Here is a 12,407-nt window from a genome sequence, read left to right on the forward strand (position 1 = left end):
CTACTCTATGTTGTGGTGAAAACATTTCAGGGGGAACATGCCTGGCTTTCACAAATTGTAAACTGAAACCAGGCATAAAAAAAAAAAACAACTACAACTGGACAGGATCCTCAACCCCCCCAACACCTTAGTAGTTGGAATCAGAGTGTGCTTTGTTCACTTCATTACCTGCAAAGGGCAAAAACAGCAAAAGCACATAAAGTGTCTCTGGTGTCCTCCCATCTGTTCATGACCCTAACTTGCTCCACCCTCGTCCACCTCCCTACAAAAATGTTTTTTTTATTTTTATTTTTTTTTACCTTGCTATTCCCTCCACGTTTATCCTTGTTGTTTTGTGACTTTACTGCATGCTGTACCCCCAGAGCTTCGACCATATGGTATTTTGCACACAATGTCAATTTCCTTTGGAATGCACTGGAGACGTATGACATGTATTTGACCTTTTCTGCTTTATACAAGGCTCATATTGACTTTTAGGCACACAATTGGTTTTCCAAGTGAAAAGTCTTTTCTGCAGACCTAAGGGGGATGACATAACCTCCACTAAACCTATTGAGGGTGTGCTTGTGGCTTATAGCCTGCTTATAATAAATGTGAACCCCATGAGGCCATTGTTTCCGCTTGTGTGCGGGGGCGGTGGGATATTCACATAGATAAAAAGCTTGCGGTGTTCCACTGAGCAGATAGTTGATGTCTCTGCCCTGTCATTAGGAGCAAACAGCCTGAGGACCAGCCTCCTGCCGTTTGAAGATCCCACACCACTTACAGGAAAACACGCATAGGACTAAGCTTCCAGCTTCCACCTTCTTACCGTAATCTGCAGGTTATTTGATCAAAACACTCAACATTTATTACAGTGTTTTTGTTTCCAAAGTAAAAAGCTCTAAATGGATGTATTTTCAACTAATATGCACAGGTTATGGCCACATGCATACGGTCCACAAGCAAGTAAATGATTTACAATAGAGCTGGGGAAACACAGCTTATGTTGCCAATGACTGCCATGTCTGCAGTACTATTATCAGCAACTGTGGTTTATGTAACTATATAACATTATCTTTTTATAGTTTAGCATTTATTAATTTGAGATATTGATAATCACTGCTAATATGGATAAACTTGAATGTGAAACTGCAGAACGGACACCAAAAACTGAATTAGTTGGGACATAAACTAGCAATCATTACTGGCTTTTAGGTCCAGGTGTAAAATATTTCACTGAGAAACTGAATTTTTGTCACCTTTGCAGAGAGAATGGATTGTTTCTGATTGGATTACAGCAACTATGCCTTTTGGTCTAAAACTTATCTACTAAAGTGCTGATTAAAAACAGATACCAGGTTCAAGGCTGGATTACCTCTTGCTCTAACGGTATGTTGTAAAAATCTATTTATTTTTATTAAACTTGAAACTGTCTGACTTTTTTTCCCCTTTGAAAACCTGGACATTTCTCACAATATTAAAAGTAGGTCTGCAGTGATCATTGCTACAGTGTCTGGTGGCCTGCCTTTGACCTCACTAGGAGATTGAAACTAAAGAAACAAAATGTATCTATGTAAAATTAAAATGCCATAGTATTTTCACCAACATCATTTTATCTTAGAAAGTCGTCTCAATATGTTACCATACAAGCTCTGGACCATAAATCTAGATTATTTATTATGTCATACTGCAGGGGTCTTCAACGTTTTCCAGGCTAAGGACCCCATAACTGATGGTGAAATGGAGCAGGGACCCCCTAAGTATATATATTGTATAAAATTGTGTTCCTGCTTGATGGGACAGGTGTTGTGAATGAAATGGTGCCCAGATTGAAAGAGCTCCTGTGTGTTGCTGAGTGTGTGCATTGATGACTGAAAGACATCTTCTGCCTCAATTTATCTGTTGACTACAGTGTGTTGAATTCATTTTAATGTGGATTTAAAGACATTTCAATTAGAGGAAAAAATTGCAGGGGGGAATATATAAAAAAGTCTAATCAACCAAAACTTTTGCGACCCCCATGCAGTACCTATGTGGACCCCTTAGGGGTCGCGGACCCCCTGTTGAAAACCTGAAAACATACTTCATTTATGTTTGACGCTCTTATTTTAAAGTAAGATAGGAATCAGTTGCTGAGTAATTCTGCTGTAAATATAGTTTCTACTTATAAAGACTTGAGTTTGGGCTGAATGGCAACTCTCAGTTATGAAAACAATTAAAAACATCCCCTCCACTTGCAATGCAGCAGAGGGGCAGATAAGAACACCACGGTAGGCTAATAATGCCGTGGATGAAACCCTTTGCATGACCAGTAAGTAAGAAATGTGGTATATATCTGGTTTGGGAACTTGATCGTCAGATTTTAATTTTTTGTAGCTGATGTGACTCTTTCACTGACTTTAAACATCCTGTCCAGGAGCAGTTCCCAGCTGATTTATGCAGCAGCTGGGATGAGACTACAGTTCTCTACAGTCCAACTCATCAGTCCAACTTGGTATCGTGCTCATTGATGGAGAGATGGAGCAGGAGATGAATTTAGAGAGAGAATAATGGTGAATTTTGGTGCCTGTTTTGTGTGAAAAAAGCTGAACTGAGAGTCAAGGCATAGATTAACAATTTACCTTTTTATCCTGATGCGCTCAAGTTCTATAGATCATGACCAAAAGAACAGATTCCTAGAAACAAATGTTCAAAGAGCTTCTTCCATAACGTCTGACCTTATGCATAAGGTCAGGGCTTCATTGGCTAAGGAGAGCAGAGTAAGTCAGTAGGTATTGGAGGTTATGGGCTTCAAAGGCTGAAAGAGACTAGTCACTGTATGTTTTCTAAGGGGAGAACATGTCTAGTATTTAAACTGGAAGTTAGCACTACAAACTGTGGACAGCAAAAACATCTAAACCAGGGTATCCCCACATCAGCTGCAGCTCACAGGTACATTTTGTTCCAAAAAGTAGGATCTCGGTGTGCTGGACAACTGTTAATTGTAACCTTGGCTAATAGTGATCTAGTGGTTAGGGGCATAGAGCTTGGAATCCTGAGGTTCTGAGTTTGAACCCCACTCCCACAGACTGCCACTCTGGATCCACAAAGTTGAATTATTATTAGCCTATTATGCCAACTTGTTTCTGTCTGGTGGCCTTTTTGTCTTTTATACATTGTGCTAGGCTGCTGGTGACTCTCAAAGGAATGTGTGGGGAGATTATACTCCTTTGTTTAAAAATAGATCCAAAACCCATCATGAATGTAACGTTGAAGGAATCATTGCACAGTTGGATAATCCAACTTCCTCACACGTTTGTTGTGACAACTATCTCCAAAACAGTTTTTAGAATTTGATGATATAATTAGATTGTTTTTAAATATTTGAGATTTTAACAATTTTTTTTTTGCCTTAAATCACCTAAAAACAAAAGTAACAGGAGCCATTAAAACTAGTCTGTTTTTTTCTTCTGAGGTGGTTAAAGGTGAGTTCAGCTTGAACTCAGCCTCTGAATGACTGCACCTTGGCAGCAGTGTTCAGTTTCAGCTGCTAACCAGACGTTTTAAATATTAGCAATAGGTCGCGCGTGCACGCTTAGTTGCTCCTCCCAGACGCGCACGTGAGCGCGCGCGTCCGACCGCCTTCGAAAAACAGCCTTACCGACAGTTTCCAGGCTTCAGCCAGCAGTTACCGGGGAGAGGGGAAGAACAAGAGCGCACCAAAAAAAAAAAAAAAAAAGCTAGCGTGCGACAGTTGAGTAACGTATGGATTACTTTGACTTCTTCCCCGCCATTTTTATGAGACTTTCGGCTGACTAACAACGGCGGAAACCTGGTAAGTTACTCTCTCATCAGAGAGGTGGAAAAACTACTTCATAACGAATCTTAAACCGCCGACATAGTTGGCTAACCTGTTTTTTAAAGTTTAGGCTTTAAAGGACTAAACTTCTAAAACACGTTTGTATCCGGAAAAGCAAGGTTAAGATAGTTTATCACTGTTTCTCTACTTCAAAGACAAAAAAAAAAATGTATACAGTTGTGAAAATGTGGTGAGTTAAACGTTCTTTCTGTTGACCACGTTTTATTTATGCCACAAAATACTTTTATTTATATATTTATTATATATCATTTTAAATGTATTTATTTGTTTTTACAACGGAGTAATACCATTAAACACTAAAAGCGATAAGGAAATGCTTTAAATAGCCTAACCTGAGCAATCAGGATTCCTTTAAACAGAATCTAGTTTTTTTTCATATTACATAATTTAAAAAGAAATAAGAAAAAGCTCAACTTTTTCCATTTAAGGTTGAAAATGAGGCTAAGAAGCGTCAGAAGTCTTCCTTGGCAATGCCAGACATTGATGAACACTGTGTACATAGCAACGAGCAAACAGCTTGTAGAAAAAAAAAAGGTCATTTGGTGGTTTTTATATAAGAAGCATTAGATAGACTGTTTGTAGTTCTGATGAATTTCCGTTTAGTGCGTTCTTGCACTTCTGCGGCTTTCATCTAAATGGAGCTGCTGCTGAGCATCATTTGTTGCTTCTAGGTTAAAGGTGCAGTAGGAGATCTTTTCTGACACGTTTTTTACCATGTGGCTTAAAGATGTCCTCACAGCTGCTTGGCAAGCAGTGAAATAGAAGGTCTGGAAATGAAACTAAAATAAATGGTCCCGCTACAGTGAGAAATCAATGAACCAATCACAAAAGATGGTCTGTTGTACATGATTGGTTCCTGACACGTCAATCATGGTCGTCTCCTTGTCCCTCCCCCTGTCCGAGTACCCTGAAACATGAACAAATCGACCCCCAATTCTCGTGCAGTACGCCATGACTGGAAGCTAGCCCCTGTTACGCTACGTTCACACCTAAAACTTGCCTAGTAAACTAGCCACCAACCGCCATTGGCCAAAATAATTTTTGCCTGCGAGTTTGGTCTAACCTCGATCAATGCCCCAGACCCTAGAACTGGCGGGCCAATCACAACGCAGAGATGTGTTTTGAATTTCTGGGTGCAAAGCGGGTGGGGTTTTGATGCTGGAGAAAGCACAACAAGGAAGATGGCAACAACTATTGAACAGTAGCATGCACTGCGGCAGCAGCAGCTTTCAATGGACCACTCCATTAAAAGTTCAAAGCTCTCTTTTTTGTCAGTTAAAGTACGTTTTAGGATCATTTGAGGCAAGAATATTATACTTTAAAGCGTCACTATATGGTCCATTTACTGATTTAATGCGTAATTAAATAGGCAGTTTTTCTAAGATCTCCTACTGCACCTTTAATCTGAAAGTTATATGGTATGAGTTAATGTTTGGGAGGGTGTTTTAGGAGGGTGGGTATCTTTTAAGCTTTCCTACTCCCTCATTTGATATTTTAATAAGCTTTGAGGTTAATATTCTTCGGTAAGCACTGTTTTGATCATGTTTTTTTTATTAGTTTGATACTTAAGTCTAAGGTAAAACTGCATTGAAATGGGAGGAAGAAATGGATAAAGGCGCGGATTGTACCAAGAAGTGCTCTGATATCTGTGCCTTCCAGATGAATTTACTTCTGAGGATCCTCCAATGGCTGGCAAACAAACAAACACACACAAAAACAAACATGTTTGACTTGCAATGAGACAAGAACTTAGAGCATCTTTCCACCCAAGTTGCAAGCCTTGAAGTGAACTGGGAAAATATGTCCTGACGAGACCCCTGAGAGATGTTCTGTTTTAAGAAAGCTCTCCATTGAACAGTTTAAACTCAACTATTTTAGTTTCCTGTGAAGAAGTCCAGACTTGCTGCCGGTCGAAATATCAAGCAGTGTAGAGTCCTTTTTAAATTGCTATAAAAAAAACTTTAAAAGTAATAATCTGTGCTGCTTGGTTAAAAAAGAAACCTGTGAATATTATATCAGATATGATTAACTCTTATTTGTCCCTACTTCCTGTTTTCTGTCATTGCAATTTCCTCAGCACTTCATATACGACTAATTAAGCATTTTGTCAACTGAAATCTGTATTTTATGGATCCATTTCTCCTGAAATCTAACACCAACCAAGTATTACATCCACACAACCTTTGTAATACTGTCTAAATCAATACTGCTATTCAATATCATGTGCTGCTCTTGTTGCCAGCAGTAATTTATATACAGATCTGTTTGCATGCTTTAGGGAAAATGGAGATGCAAGCCTCTCAAAAGGAACGTCCCACTCTCATCGGGGCTGTTAAGGCCAGGAAGCTTGGCTAATCTATGCCTGCTATAGTGGCTAATGCCCATTTCAGCCAGCGAGAAAATATTACATCAAAGGAAGCATGTTTATTTGGATTTGGTTGCTCCAAAGAGTAAGCCTGGATCTCTGGCTTTCCATCACAGGCTTCCTGTTTAATAACAGTTGATTTGATTTAGTTTAGTAATTGGATACAACAAATCTCCAAGAAATGAAAATGCCCTTCTTGTTGGTGGTCAAATAATACAGGTCTCCATAGCAACGGGTAGCAAAGCTACTGATATGATGTATGTTTTGGATAGAAAAAACTGATTCAAATGGTCAAGATAGTCAGCACCAATTTACCTCTCTTATTTAGTCTTAAAAAGTCCTACCGGATGTAATATCTGCTGTGTATAGATGCTATCCTTTGAACAGATAAAAGAACGTGATGCTATATTGATATATTGTTTTTTTTTTTTTTTTTTGTTTTTTTTTCATATCATTATCAAGCAGATACAATGTAGTTGGAGACTCATCAGAGCAGTTTATACCAGCTAAAGAGCATATTGTGTCCTAAGAGTAACTTTTTTGTCATTTAGTTTTGTATACACTCTGTGTATACAAAACTAAATTTCGATACATACAGCTTTCAGACAGTGAATGAGCAACTGCTTAGCAGTGAAAATTAGCTTTTCTATTTATAAAGTGCAGCAGTGATCAAAATGTAAACAGTGTAGGAGAGACATGGTGCAAAATGAAAACATTTTTACATTTTGTCTAACATCCTGGTATAGTTTCATAGAGTTTAAAGATTAGCTCTAAAAGGGTTAGAGCAACATTTGAATTCTGCTTTAAAATTAAAAATACTTTTGGATTAAAGAAATAACATGACTTTTATAGTTCAGGAATCTTTCTTTTTTTTTTCACCATACACCAAAATCAGTGTTTCCCAACCTTTTTTGACTTGTTTATCCCTTTGGGCATTTTGTCTTACCATGGATACCCCTCTCAGTCAAAAGTATTGATGATTGTCCAAAAGTGGCATGTACAATTACTAATTATAAAATAAAGGTATATTTTATTTAATCTTTTTAACTTGAGCATTTAATTCTTTGGCATTTTATTTTTTCTAACACATATAAAAACTAACATAAATATATTGCCCAAGAACTAGTAAGGAATCAAAATAAATACAAAATAAAATCATAATATAAATCTGCCTTTATAAAACTGGAGCTCCTCTGAGTAACTCTTTTATAATCACATTTAAACTTGAGGAATTGGTAACAAGATTCTGAACTAAACTTATAATCAGACTGACTCAAATTATTTTACTTTGTTTTCATCATTCATGACACCTGAGCTTTTTTTGATGCACTCAGATGTGAGAAAACGGCAGATATCAGGCTGTTCACTGCATCCAGTCTGTTCCTCTGCTTGGTTATGATGTGTGTCAAAGTTGAAGGTGAACTCATATAACTTTTTGGTTGAAAAAAGCTTGTTTTATTTTTCAGGCAGGTCCTCACAAAGCAGAACAGATCCCAACCATATTTTATTTTACTATCTAAGAAACAAAATATTTTCATGTACCCCTTGCAATGGAATTGCGGACACCTAGCGGTACGAGTACACCCGGTTTGGAATCACTGCACTGAAGTATTTTTTAATTATGAATCCTTTTTTCATAATTGCAGCAGAATGATTATTTACCATTCATGTTGTGTTATTTATGGCTTTTTTAATGCATTAATATAAATTAAATTATTTCTGACTTTATGTAAAGCAAAACAGCTGTTACATAATATTGAGTGCCTCTTTAGAATAATTCTCATCTGATTTGTAGTTGTTTTCATCAAAGATGAATGAATTTGCTAAGAGAAAAAAGCCCTTTCCTTTTTCTTTTTTTTCAAATCATTTTTGTCCTGATTTTAAGGTCAGTAATTTAATCATTTAAATGGGAGTCTTACTGCCAATAAAATTAGTCTCATCAGGTCTGTGCCATATTCACATCCTAATTAACACATATCTATTCTTTCCTGTGTAAATACCACCCACTAGTTGTTAAACCGTGATGTATTTTTTGTAAAGCAGAATGCATGAAACTGGTTCATGTTTTTGCCACATGTAGTTGATAGTTTCACTTGCCTTTAATGCATTTAAAAGAAACAAAAAACAAAAGCACTTGTTTGTAAAACCCTGCTTCAACCATAACCCAAGAGCCTTGTAGGATTGGATAAAAAAGCTTAAAAATCTATCAAATCCAAGGAATCATAGTTGGGGTTTTTTTGGGGTACAAATGAAAAAAATTACTTGTGAAACACTCTTGATGCACATCAAACAATCAAAATATAACAAAGGGAGATGTTATATCAGGTATGAGTCCATATCTAAAAACGAAATTGATTAATTGATGACCTATGGAAACAAAAGAACTTCTATAATTTAAAATCCTGCATTTTCCAAAACTCAAATAATTACTAAAATCAGTGAATCGTCCAGCGATAGATCATTGGCACAAATACAAAAGGTAGGTTCATTATTAATACTGACTGGACTGTGGTTGACATTTGAGATATACAGTAACCTCAGAGCATTTTAGAAATGTGCAGAAGAAGAAACTGTACAGATGGGTCACATGTGGGCCGTTAATACGCATTTAAGATGCTTTTTATTCCACTTTTCCTTCACTCTGCACTGATCAGACCAAGCCTCAAATAAATGACAAACATAATTGAAATTGTGTGGTGTGATAGTGGCAGCTGATGAGATTGTAAACCACTAGAGCCAATTTGAAGAGCCTATGAAAGTATAAAATGATCATTGCACTCATATGTCCATAATGACTCTGGTCTTGTTTTCTTTTTAATTTTTCCATCAAGCCTGTTCACTCAGTAGTTATTAATCCTGATGCCAAAGTTGAGTTGAACACCAAAAGTTTTACTTATGTGTTTTAGAAATGTATGATATTATCTGGATGCTGTTAATATCAGGCAATATTGGCTTTAAAGCTAAATATCGGACATCAGCTGTACGATTAACTGATGCTTAGGACAGTGTTATTGTTACTAAAGTGTGAGGATTTATCCTGCATGTTCCGACATAAACTGGATCAATTGCAGAAGATATGTTTGTTTTTTTTCTTTCTGTTTTTTAAAGTTTCAGAAACAGGCAAACAGCTTATTAGCCAAGACGGCATAGGACAGAGACGAGTGGCTGTGAATAGGTGTGGGGGAAAAAAGAACTGCATCAGTTTTTGGCCTGTTGAGTTGTGAAATATCAGCATATCATATTTTGTTTATACTATGTATCATTTTCTAATTAAATAAGAAATATAGACAACTGTTGTGATTGATGATCCTATATTATTATCAAAAAATACAGCTAGCAAGCCATTACTTTTTTTCTAAATATTATTAAAATTTTACTGAGTGATGACATTTCTTTTGGTTTTTAGAGCTCAAATAAAATCTTGAATGCGAGAGAATAATATGTGGATCAAATAGTTAGTGATTGGCACTTTGACTTTAAAGTCGTAGGGAAGCAGCTTTTCAAACTTTCCGAATTCTCCCAAGTGGTGCACGACTTTACACGAGTGAATAAGGTGAATGTGATTGGCCGTATATCAAGAGGGCTGTGTTGTGGCGGAAGGTTCACGAGCAAGTTTGATTGAGGCCGGTTTCTCAGGAGTCTCTTGCTAACCTGTTAGCAACTTAGTGCTACTAGGTTCCCAATGGGAAATTCCATTGGGACCAAGTAGCACTAAATTGGTGACTTAGAAACGACACTGTCAAGGAACGCTATGGACAGAGGAAACATGCAAGAGGAGGAGAGTTTAGTGTTGGAGTTCATGGATGAGTCTCCTCCGTCATACATCTTTTATTTAGAGGAGGAAAGCGGGGATGAAGATGTTATGGAAGAGGACGCCAGGGTGGCAGAAGCTTGGTTTGGTGTAGAAGGCTTCCAGCCGTACATGTTTGAGCCCTTGCCTCGCAGCGCTGCCAGTTCTGTTAGCTCTACGCCTGCTGAAGACGCAGACGTCCATCCCCGTGAACACTGGGACGGAACTCAATGGGAAAGGAAATGATTCTTATTTCAACCGTTGCGTTTATTAGCTGCAATATATGAATCAAGATGCTATGACCGAAAAAATGTGATTGACTAATGACCGTTGATATATGATTGGCCGAATGTAGAAGCTCAGGCTGACGTATAACTAACTGGCCTGCATAAGGTAATGATAAAAAAAAACCCACCAATTTTAAGACAAGGTTTATTTTAAAAGAGAAATTTTCTAAAATTTGGGAAAATATCATCTGATAAAGAGTACATTTATATACATGTTTAAGCCAGAATGATTTGACTTTTAAATATTATTTCCCTACGACTTTAAAAGATAGCTTTCTAAGGTTGTGCAGCATCCCTATCCCTGTCACTGCAGTGACAATGTATAGTGTGTTTCCATGTGTCAAGCAGTCTGCAAAGGAGCGATTCAAAGATGCACTACTGAGTCTTTGCACAAGTAAAAAGGAAACTATGGTTTTAAAGTGAAACTAGGCCAAATGTGTCTTGGCGTGCAGTAGCGCTGCTGGTGTTTGTTCAGGAAAGAAATATCTGTTGGTTTAACTTTCAAAAACATGTCCTGTTCTTATGAAGTATTGCATTTGTTAAACAAGTTGTTTCTCAAGTCACTGATGAGAACGGCTCTGAAAGAATCATACTGATTTTAAAATGACTGCTCTTCACAGCAGTCTGCAATTATATTTCATTTATTATTACTGAACCTCATCTAAACTCACTAAGATTTGTGAAGCTAACTCCTCTAAGGCAAAGCAGAGTTGATACTAAATGCGTGTAGATGTTGATTAACTTACAGTAAGAGCATGGCTTGCACAATGGGATTAAACACAATGTCAGAACAGATTTAAATTTATCAACTTTAATTGTGAATGAGCACAGAGCTTTATGGCTTAAAAAAAAACATGGAGGATTTGACTGTTAAGTTTTCTCTTGGAACCTAAAGGTATTGCAAACTCATAACCACGGCTTCTGCATTTTTATCTCCACCCTCTATAAAGATGTTCCTGTAACTCATGGTTGTTTCTGTCTTTGCAGGCAGAAGTATTTTATGCAATGTGACATTTGTGCTCTGTGCTGAAAATAATTTGTGTGAGAAAAATTTTTTTTTTTTTTTCTTTTATTGTGTTTATTATTTTCTAAAAACATTCGGAGCTAAGTCAGGTTCTGTGTATGATGTTTAGATAAGGTGTGTGGAAGCTGTAATAAAACTGATACACCTCTAGTTTTGGAGGTTGTGTTGACAAAATTAAAAAGTCTGAATTTTATAGTTTAGAAAAACTAAGTCCTCTTTTTAGTAAGCGAAGATAACAGAATATCTGTCTGCCACGTCACCAGATCTAAGCAGCTGATCAAGACATGAATAATCGGCTCTAACTGGTAAAGGAGCAACGTTGTAAATGGACTCTGGGCAGTAAATGATAATTACACAACTGTTTCCTCATCCGTGCCCCAGTCCTGCATCTGCTCCAGACCATCTTCCTGTTCTCAGTTCCTGAGGATGTGTGTTGTCACTTCAGCCAACAATAGTTCACAATGGCAGATACAAACATCCCTATCTTGTCCAAAGTACCGCACTTTCACTGGAGATTTTTATTCAATGCAGATAAGACTGAACCCTTTGCCTAAAATGTTGTTTGTTTTTTGGAAAAATTAGCTTTCTTAAAATAATTAAATGAATCTTGAAGACGGGAAACATTGGCCATTTCTCAATTCACTAGGACGCGAGTACGGACTCATGTCCTTGCCAAGTATGTTTTTGAGAAGAACACAGGAACGTCTGGACTTTGGGAGCACGAGAGCACGGAGAATAAATATGGGTCAATTGGAACAGAGGCGTACTGATGACATCACCACAGTCTGGAGCTGCTGGAGCAAGGAAACCTCTAAAACCTGCAGGACACCGGGCCTCGAGGACCGAGTTTGAGGATGCTTGCTCTAGATAACAATAAATTATTACTTTTTTCATTTAGTGGGGGAATAATAATGAAAATAAATAAACACAAATCAAATGAACATTTCGGCAAATAAAACAAAAAACTCGCCAGCGGCCCTTCACACACGGCTATGCCGAGAGAGGGCTGCTGCAGACGGGCTACGGTTAGCCTCCGAGTTCCACTGGTTGCTGTGGTCCTCTCAACTTCTGAAATTTTTTTAAAATTACACCTTAAATCG

The 12,407-nt window shown here is 37.5% G+C and overlaps 1 protein-coding gene across 1 annotated transcript in view; it reads left to right on the forward strand.

The window, feature by feature from the left end:
• The first annotated feature begins 3,653 nt into the window (after positions 1-3,653).
• Positions 3,654-12,407, forward strand: part of LOC107094038 (N-acetyllactosaminide beta-1,3-N-acetylglucosaminyltransferase 2-like) — a 21,805-nt gene continuing 13,051 nt past the window's right edge. Inside the window, exon 1 of the mRNA XM_015389437.1 lies at positions 3,654-3,796. The gene's annotated coding sequence lies outside the window, so the exon portion shown is untranslated. The remainder of the gene's footprint in view (positions 3,797-12,407) is intronic.

This window comes from Cyprinodon variegatus, unplaced genomic scaffold (assembly GCF_000732505.1).
Source record: "Cyprinodon variegatus isolate N-32 unplaced genomic scaffold, C_variegatus-1.0 Scaffold458, whole genome shotgun sequence".
Classification (NCBI taxonomy): domain Eukaryota; kingdom Metazoa; phylum Chordata; class Actinopteri; order Cyprinodontiformes; family Cyprinodontidae; genus Cyprinodon; species Cyprinodon variegatus.